This window comes from Salvelinus namaycush, chromosome 29 (assembly GCF_016432855.1).
Source record: "Salvelinus namaycush isolate Seneca chromosome 29, SaNama_1.0, whole genome shotgun sequence".
Lineage (NCBI taxonomy): Eukaryota > Metazoa > Chordata > Actinopteri > Salmoniformes > Salmonidae > Salvelinus > Salvelinus namaycush.
The window spans coordinates 5,754,685-5,763,915 of NC_052335.1; positions in this window are offsets into that span (position 1 = coordinate 5,754,685).

Below are 9,231 nucleotides of genomic sequence, written 5' to 3' on the forward strand. Positions count from 1 at the left end.
CCCTCTTCCTCCTTCTCATCTTCATCACTGTCATCTGTGACTTCACTATCGGATTGGTCAACATCATCGGTATTGTCGTCTTTAGCCTTACTGATGCACACCTTGAAGTAAGGAAGTGGATGATGATAACTCAAACACTCATGAGCATTGAATCGTCACTGATTGAGATTCAATGCACTGATGGAGCTATGGATTTTTTAAAAACTGAAACATGGGAGGAATTCTGAACATTATCTGTACGGCAACATGAGTTGGTCCAAGTAACTGCGTCTAAGACAGAAACAGAAACTACATGTTTCTAAAACACTTTATTCTAATGGATATTATCCACCTACCTTGAATATGATGATGTTGCCCTCGGCCTTGCATGTGTGTGTGTTGGAGAGGAGGCGGACGTGGTAGCGGCCGATGTTGAAGGGTTCGGACAGACGGTTCTGGGTCATGCGTCGACACAGAACCCCCAGGACCAGTTTCTGATGCTGGTCCCAGTTACACTCTGACTGGATCTCCAGCTCTATGGTGGGCTCAGGAGGACCTTCAGGCTTCTTGGCCTGGGTGGGAGGACTCTTCATTGGTACAACTACAGGGGAAAGGTCAGAGGTTACAGGTTGAGGGTTAGGAGTCAACCAGAATGTAACATTGTATGCTGGCACGCCTGGCAGAAAGGGTTTCGGGCAGAGTGTGAAATATACTGTAGGGGAGCCTCTATTGGTTGCACGTGCTCAAAAAGTAGGCTACCTGCGGCTGCGCACGTTCGTCCAATCCAAAATAATTCCAGCATCCAGTGCACTGTGCATGCACCATTTGATGAATGTAAAGAACTCAAGCGTAATATCATTCAGCGATTGTCATTAGGCCCATGGCTCCAGACTGCGAACATTTAGTCACATTTTGTGACCCTTTGACTTGGCTGCGCAAGTTTAATGTTTCATTGGTCGCATCAGTGCGAGCAGCACATTCCACATGGTCACCTCACTCAAAAACGTCCTATTTTTGTTGTTGTTGTTGGGTCAATCAGTAATGAATGATGAATGAAAGTGTCTGCCCGTCCCTGTACCAGAAGGCTTGCTCAGCTCTCAATTTTACAACCAAGATACATTTGAAGTCGGAAGTTTACATACACTTAGGTTGGAGTCGTTAAAACTTGTTTTTCAACCACTCCACAAATTTCTTGTTAACCTTTTGTCAATAGGGGGGCGCTATTTTCACTTTGTAAAAAATCATTCCCAAATTAAACTGCCTCGTACTCAATTCTTGCTCGTACAATATGCATATTATTATTACTATTGGATAGAAAACACTCTCTAGTGTCTAAAACCGTTTGAATTATATCTGTGAGTAAAACAGAACTCATTTTGCAGCAAACTTCCTGTCAGGAAGTGAAAAATCTGAAATCGGGTGATCTGTTCCAGGGCCATCCTATTAATTTGCCTGAAATCTATGGATCTACATGCACTGCATACGCCTTCCACTAGTCAATAGGCAGTGAGAAGTGGAATGGGGTGTATAGCTTGATCTGAGGCCGAACAAGACCTCTTGGAATGACGTGACCACTTTTTCCTTTGTTCAGCAAGGCGCGAGAAGGAACCCTGGATTGCGTTCTGAAAAGCTTTCGTTATAGACGTTAGATATCTCCGGCTCTGATTTTATTTGATATATGTGTTAAAAACATCATAAAGTAGTTATTTTAAACCGAGTTATCAGTTTATTGCAATTTTCGGCATTTTCTTTACTTTGCGTTATGGTGAAGTTGGACACTCCTGCGCCACATGGCTAGCTTTGGTTGCTAATTCGACAGATGAAGAGGACATTCTACAACCAAACAACGATTATTCTGGACAAAGGACCCCTTGTACAAGATTCTGATGGAAGCTCATCAAAAGTAGGAACCATTTATGATGTTATTTCGTATTTCTGTCGAAAATGTGTAGTCGTATTTTTCGCCCTGATTTTGGGCGCTGTCTCGCTATAACGTAAGCTGTATGTCGTACTAAATTTATTTTTAAAAATCTAACACAGCGGTTGCATTAAGAACTAGTGTATCTTTCATTTGCTGTCCAACATGTATTTTTTAGTAAAGTTTATGATTAGTTATTTGATTAGATTAGGTGCCTCTCCAAGATTTCTCCGGACAATATTTTTGCATTTTGACTACGTATTCACATTGTAAAACCACGATTTGTGCCGCTAAATATGCACATTTTCGAACAAACCATATATGTATTGTGTAATATGATGTTATAGGACTGTCATCTGATGAAGATTGTGAAGGTTAGTGAATAAATGTATATCTTTTAATGGTTTTTTCGCTATCGCTACCGTTGCGTTGAATGAATGCTGTTGTGTGGTTGGCTATTGTAGTAAGCTAATATAATGCTATATTGTGTTTGCTGTAAAACACTTAAAAAAATCTGAAATATTGGCTGGATTCACAAGATGTTTGTCTTTCATTTGCTGTACACCATGTATTTTTCATAAATGTTTTATGATGAGTATTTAGCTATTTCACGTTGGTCTCTGTAGTTATTCTAGCTGCTTTGGTGAGATTTGTGATGGTGGCTGCAATGTAAAACTATGATTTATACCTGAAATATGCACATTTTTCAAACAAAACATATGCTATACAATAAATCTGTTATAAGACTGTCATCTGATGAAGTTGTTTCTTGGTTAGTGACTATTTATATCTTTATTTGGTCGAATTTGTGATCGCTACCTATGCGGTAAAAAAATTGTGAAAATATGCGGTTGAGTCTTTTGCTATCGTGGTTAGCTAATAGAAATACATAGTGTTTTCGCTGTAAAACATTTTAAAAATCAGAAATGATGGCTGGATTCACAAGATGTGTATCTTTCATCTGGTGTCTTGGACTTGTGATTTCATGATATTTAGATGCTAGTATTTACTTGTGGCACTATGCTAGGCTATGCTAGTCAGCTTTTTTACTGATGAGTGTGCTCCCGGATCCGGGATGGTGACTCGTGACAAACTATAGTTTTGGCAAGTCGGTTAAGACATCTACTTTGTGCATGACACAACTCATTTTCCCAACAATTGTTTACAGACAGATTATTTCACTTATAATTCACTGCATCACAATTCCAGTGGGTCAGACGTTTACATACACTAAGTTGACTGTGCCTTTAAACAGCTTGGAAAATTCCAGAAAATGATGGCATGGCTTTAGAAGCTTCTGATAGGCTAATTGACATAATTTGAGTCAATTGGAGGTGTACCTGTGGATGTGTTTCAAGGCCTACCTTCAAACTCAGTGCCTCATTGCTTGACATCATGGGAAAATCAAAAGAAATCAGACCTCAAAAAAAAAATTGTAGACCTCCACAAGTCTGGTTCATCCATGGGAGCAATTTCCAAATGCCTGAAGGAACCATGTCCATCTGTACAAACAATAGTATGCAAGTATAAACACCATGGGACCACGCAGCCGTCATACCTCTCAGGAAGGAGAAGCATTCAGTCTCCTAGAGATGAACGTACTTTAGTGCGAAAAGTGCAAATCAATCCCAGAAGAACAGCAAAGGACCTTGTGAAGATGCTGGAGGTAACAGGTACAAAAGTATCTATATCCACAGTAAAACGAGTCCTATATCGACATAACCTGAAAGGACGCTCAGCAAGGAAGAAACCACAGCTCCAAAACCGCCATAAAAAAGCCAGACTATGGTCTCAGTCTTGACGCGGTCTCGGACCCCTTGTCCCCGTCTCAGTCTTGACTCGGTCCCCCCCCTGGTCTTGACCCGGACTCGATTTGCTCCGGTCTTGGAACGGTCTCGCTTTAGGTGGTCTTGAACAAAACACTGATGCTTCCCCAAAAATGTGAACAATAAATAAAAAAATATAATTGAAAACATTGTTTTATGCTTAGTTATAGTGAAGCACATCAATTCTGGTCTTCATTTTGACAGTTTGTTGCAAAAGTGATATATTTTGGTCTTTTAGTAGCAAATCTAGCTCTTTTTGCCCCTAGTCGTTCAAGTCTACCATTGAATTCGTGATGTAGAGGCACCTTTAGAAGATGGCTCTACGTCATCTCAAGGGAGATGTGCTGGGTGGTACCACCTCAAGGCTTACTTTAAAAGCAAGTGACAGCGTCCCTTAATTGGCAATCGTCTTGGTAAGTGGAGTGTGCCAAAATATTTTGCATGATGCATCCAAATTCAACGTTTTACTGGTTATTTCATACCCATCTGTGCTTTTACGAAGACAAAAAACATGTAGGTGTCACGTTGGCATGAAGGATCGGGAGACAGACGCAGGAATGCTTAATAGGGGTTTTTATTCAGCCCAAATTACGGCGTGCCGTGTAAAGGCACGGGGGCGAAGACCAAACGAACACGTAACAAAAACGCAGGGTTGAAACCCAAACAAAAAAGAGTGAAGAGTACCTTGAATAAATAACGCACGTGCACGATGATTAACACACGGGACGAGACCCGTAATCATCTGCGCAATCCACAACGGCACGAAAGCCCAAAACACACAGCACAGGTACTCACACGCACATAGTAACAATAAATCGACAGCACCATGGTGCACAAAGGTCACATATATACACATGCAATCAGTGGGAATAGGAGCCAGGTGTGAGCGATGAATGTTCCAGAGGGATCCGTGACAGTAGGCTATGAGAATTATACGGTTTATATTCGTAACTACATCCATCGTAACAAGAAATAGATGAATATGGTGGTCATGTCAACATGTTGTATTTTTCCCCCAACCACTAAAACAGTTCAGCAGGCTCATAGTTCAGTAGCTGCCAGTTCTAATCCCACATGGGGCAGATGTTTTTATACAGTACTGAAGACCAATCTGTGAGTTCATTTGACCATTGGAAAAAGAGCTACTTAGTAAATCCTGCAATGCGGGTTGGATTGAATTGAGTCCCTAATCTTCATTTTCAAGGTGATGATTGCACTTTTCTTCCCAACACAATACCGAAATAAATGCGAGTCCACATTAAAGATTTTTTTCTGCGCCCCATGGGGGATTCCAATTTACACCGCAAGTGGCAATAGATGTCAGGAACTCCGCGCCTTACCACTGAGCTAACTGTCCAGAGCCGTATTTGTTTCGCCATGCACATCGTTTTATTATCAGAGCGTGCCAGTGGACTTCTGGTAAGTATGCTTTAGTGAGAACATTTTGGGATCAGGTACAACTACGTTCATACCCAAAAAGAGTATGACATGTTATATTATTTTTGGCCAGACATCATCAGATACATTGTACACATACTGAGTATCTACACATACTGAGTATCTACACATACTGAGTATCTACACATACTGAGTATCTACACATACTGAGTATCTACACATACTGAGGGACTCTGTTTTGCTCACTCAGATGCTTTCTCCGATGAGATTGATGTATCTTGATGTCGGTGCGCATCTCAAAGTTTTACTTTTGTTGCCTCTAAAAAGGAGCTCATGTCTTATTCAGGGGAGCTTGGCTCCCCCGTAATTCGCACTCTGGTTTCAGGTACCCGCTTACCTGGTTTAGTTGGAGGTGAGAGGATGGCAGCAATCTTCTTCTGCAAAGACAGGAAAATCAATAAGTTACACATTAAAAGAGAGGGGCTAACTCTTATAAATGACCAGAATAGTCATCTTCCAAATACTTGTTTCGATATCTCGCGATGGGATTCGCTCTGAATCACTAAGTCTCGGAAGAACCAATGACACCCGTCTGTTGGAGACAAACGGGTTGAGTGGTGAACGAGGTGAGCCTCTCACCTCCTTATAAAGGAGTCACTCGCCCACCCTCTGGTCATTCTCACCTCTCTTCCTTGCAAAGAGAGTCAGTAGTGTTGGGTTCGACATTTTGAACATTGAGATATTAAATAAATGATAGATAGAATCAAAGGAGAAAGTTAAGGGTTCTCTGTAGAAGAACAGATAGCTGTGGAATGTGTTGGGGGACAGGAGCAGAGCACCGTGTTGATACAGGGGAGACAGATGGACATCTGTGGATTAGATGGAGGGGTTGAGGTCAGGAGGTGAGGACAGGTCACCTGAAGGGAGTAATAAGGGTTTGGGATCTTGTTACTCTTTTCCTGTTAGACCATAAACTAAGGATTGCAGCGAGGGAGTGTCTTAAGTAGGATGTATATAACTGTGATGTGAGAAATGTTTTGCTGTCTGATTACAGCTGTACAGAACCTTTGGGAAAAATGTAACTTGGTTAAAGCTTCTCTAGTGTCCGTGGGTCATTTACTCTGAAAAATAAGAACCTAACAGTAGAAAGGCCTCTTTAGTGTCCTAAGTTTTCATAACTGTGACCTTAATTGACTACCGTCTGTCTGTAAGCTGATAGTGTCTTAACGACCGTTCCACAGGTGCATGTTCATTAATTGTTTATGGTTCATTGAACAAGCATGGGAAACAGTGTTTAAACCCTTTACAATGAAGATCTGTGAAGTTATTTGGATTTTTACGAATTATCTTTGAAAGACAGGGTCCTGAAAAAGGGTTGTTTCTTATTAATATTGATTTGTTTAACACTTTGGTTACTACGTAATTCCATATGTGTTATTTCATAGTTTCGATGTCTTCACTATTATTCTACAAAGTAGAAAATAGTGAAAATAAAGAAAAACCCTTGAGTGAGTAGGTGTGTCCAAACTTTTGATTGGTACTGTACTTCCATACATTTTTTTAGCGGGCACCGGGTGACCTTCAGACGAGTGTTGTGAGGCCTGTGGGCGTCCTCGTGCAAAACTTGTACATGTTCGTGAGAGTCCCACCTTTCCACAGAGAGGTCATATTAGTGTGTAGGCCAAACTGTTCGGACGCTACAGACAGAAGTTGGCAGATCGGCTGTACCAACTTCAGACGAGTCCCAAGACACGTGTGGAGCAAAACGGAGAACACCATCGTGTTCGCGAGAGTCTCATCTTTCCGTAGAGGGGCCATAATAGTTTGTAGGCCAAATCGTTCGGACGCAACAGAAGATTTTTGTTTGAAGACCGATTTTCGGGATGTCTCATGGCCTGATAAACACAGCTCTAGCTCTGTCACCTTTCACCGCAGATGCAGAAGTGTGACATAGGCGAATGCAGTGGATTAAGACGCATCCAATGCAAAGAAAAAAATACATCTCTAGTTTAAACTGACAGATTTTTATGCGGATAGTTTTATTATGCTAATTCGATTTCCGTGGGGGACGAAGACATCGACCTTAGTGGGTTAAACGGTGTATAAAAAGTTGCCGCATCTACTCCGACAATAACTATTTAGTGTGTGTATGCCTGTTCAGCCTTACCTTTCCGCTGCTGGGGATGATGAAACCGCTACTGTCGTTGAATAGGTGCACCTGTGGTGGCAGCACCTGGGGAGTGGGTTTGGTGTTGAACTCTCTGACGCTGGCACACGTCATCACACTCTCAACGTACTTGTGGACTGGGTCCTTGTCCTCCTCTCGCAGCTGCAGACACACATACAAGCCGTCATATCTTTTTCCTATACATCTTTTCTGAAATCAACATTTTCACCATTTGCTCCAGTCCTGTGACTTTTCAGGGTGGTAGTTTGACCCAATGGGCTGTATCCCAAATGTTACCCTGTTTCCTATATAGTGCACTACTTTTGTTCAGGGCCCATATGGTTTTGGTCAAAAGTAGTGCACTATAAAGGGAAAAGGGTGCCATTTGTGAGCATAGAATGACAGTGGCATTTACCTTAGGGGTGAGACGAGGGATGTAACCAAGGTGGTAGATCCTGGTTAGAGGCTTGATGGGTATGTTGGCAGCAGTTTTGGGGATGAAGAGGGGCTCTGGGTCCACCCCTGAGGTGAGGTCCCACAGAGTAAAGACGCGGATGCCTCGATTGGGCTGGACCTCATGGTCCACCTTAGACATAGCTGGACAGGGAGAGAAGGAGGAAACGTTCATTAGCGTGTTCCAAGTTGATGTGCAATGTTTCATTCATTTGGTCAATAAGAGAATAGAATGCAACATTGTTGTACATTCTGAGACAGACATTTGCCTTTGGCGCCGTCTCACAAGTCCCCAAATCCAGTCACCCTGGATATGAACTTACTGTAAACGGGAAGCATCTGGTTCTGGTGATTCTCTGCTGCTGTGGTCTGTTTGGTGATCTTGCATTTGAAGCAGGAGCAGCCCAACATACAGTCTGGCCTGTAGCAGTGGAGTGGACCCCTGGACACCCGGGCCAGGCTGGAACACACACACCCCAGCCTGCAGAACTCAGAACCACACTCTGGACCGTCCACTGGGCTGGCATTGGGGGCTCTAATCTTAGAAAGACCCTGAAGGGAACAGACAGAGAGACCATCAGACGGTGTGTGTGTGTGTGTGTGTGTGTGTGTCAGACCTACCTGTGCAGTGAGCAGGGCCATCAGGGCCGTCTCCACCCTCTCAGTAGTGATGTGTGTTCTGTCGTGTCCCTGGTAGAAGGTGGCATCCTCCATCTCCATCATTTTCAGCTGGATCTTAGAAAGGCCACTCAACCCGCTGGAGAGGCTTCCTCCTGGGCTGGTGTCCCTCCTCACTGCCCCCTTACCTGGAAGTGACCTATTGATACAAGGATAATGTATAATCAAAAGCTTTATTGTCCATTGTAGGGTAAAAAAAAAAGGAGACTTGCTCAATCCCAAACACAAATATCTACAGAACATGAAAAATGTCAGACTCATTTCATATTGCTTTGGGTCAACATGAAATATAGAGAGATGTCTATACTGTATGATTTGGCATGGGTATAACGTGTCTGTAGTAGCACGCCCTTACCTTTGTGCATTAGGGCTGGTGACTTTCACCTCAGCTGTAGCTTCAGCAGCAGTTGTTTTGTTACTGTTGGAGACCTGAATGGGCCGTAGTACAGAGGCGAATCTGCCTTTGCCCTGTTCTGGTGTTATATGGTGCTGTTTCCCTTGTGGTGGTGCATGTTTTGGTTTGGGCTTGGCTGCTTTAGGAGGGGTCACGTGGTCTTTGATAGGTGGAGGGGGCTTCTTTAGAGCAGCGTACAGAAGAGGTTTCCGGGAGAGGGGGCAGGGTCTACAGAAGGCAGGTGGCTGAGGCGGAGGGGCGCGCCTCTTCAAAACGCTCTCCTGGGTCCGCACGTAGCTGGTCACAGGTAGCTGATAGGCCACGGAGCCCAGGGGGTTGTGGGAGAAGGCGTCGGTGCAGGCTCTGATTCGCTGGGCCTCTCTCTCCAGGTACTGGTCGAGCGTATCGCTGCAGAAGG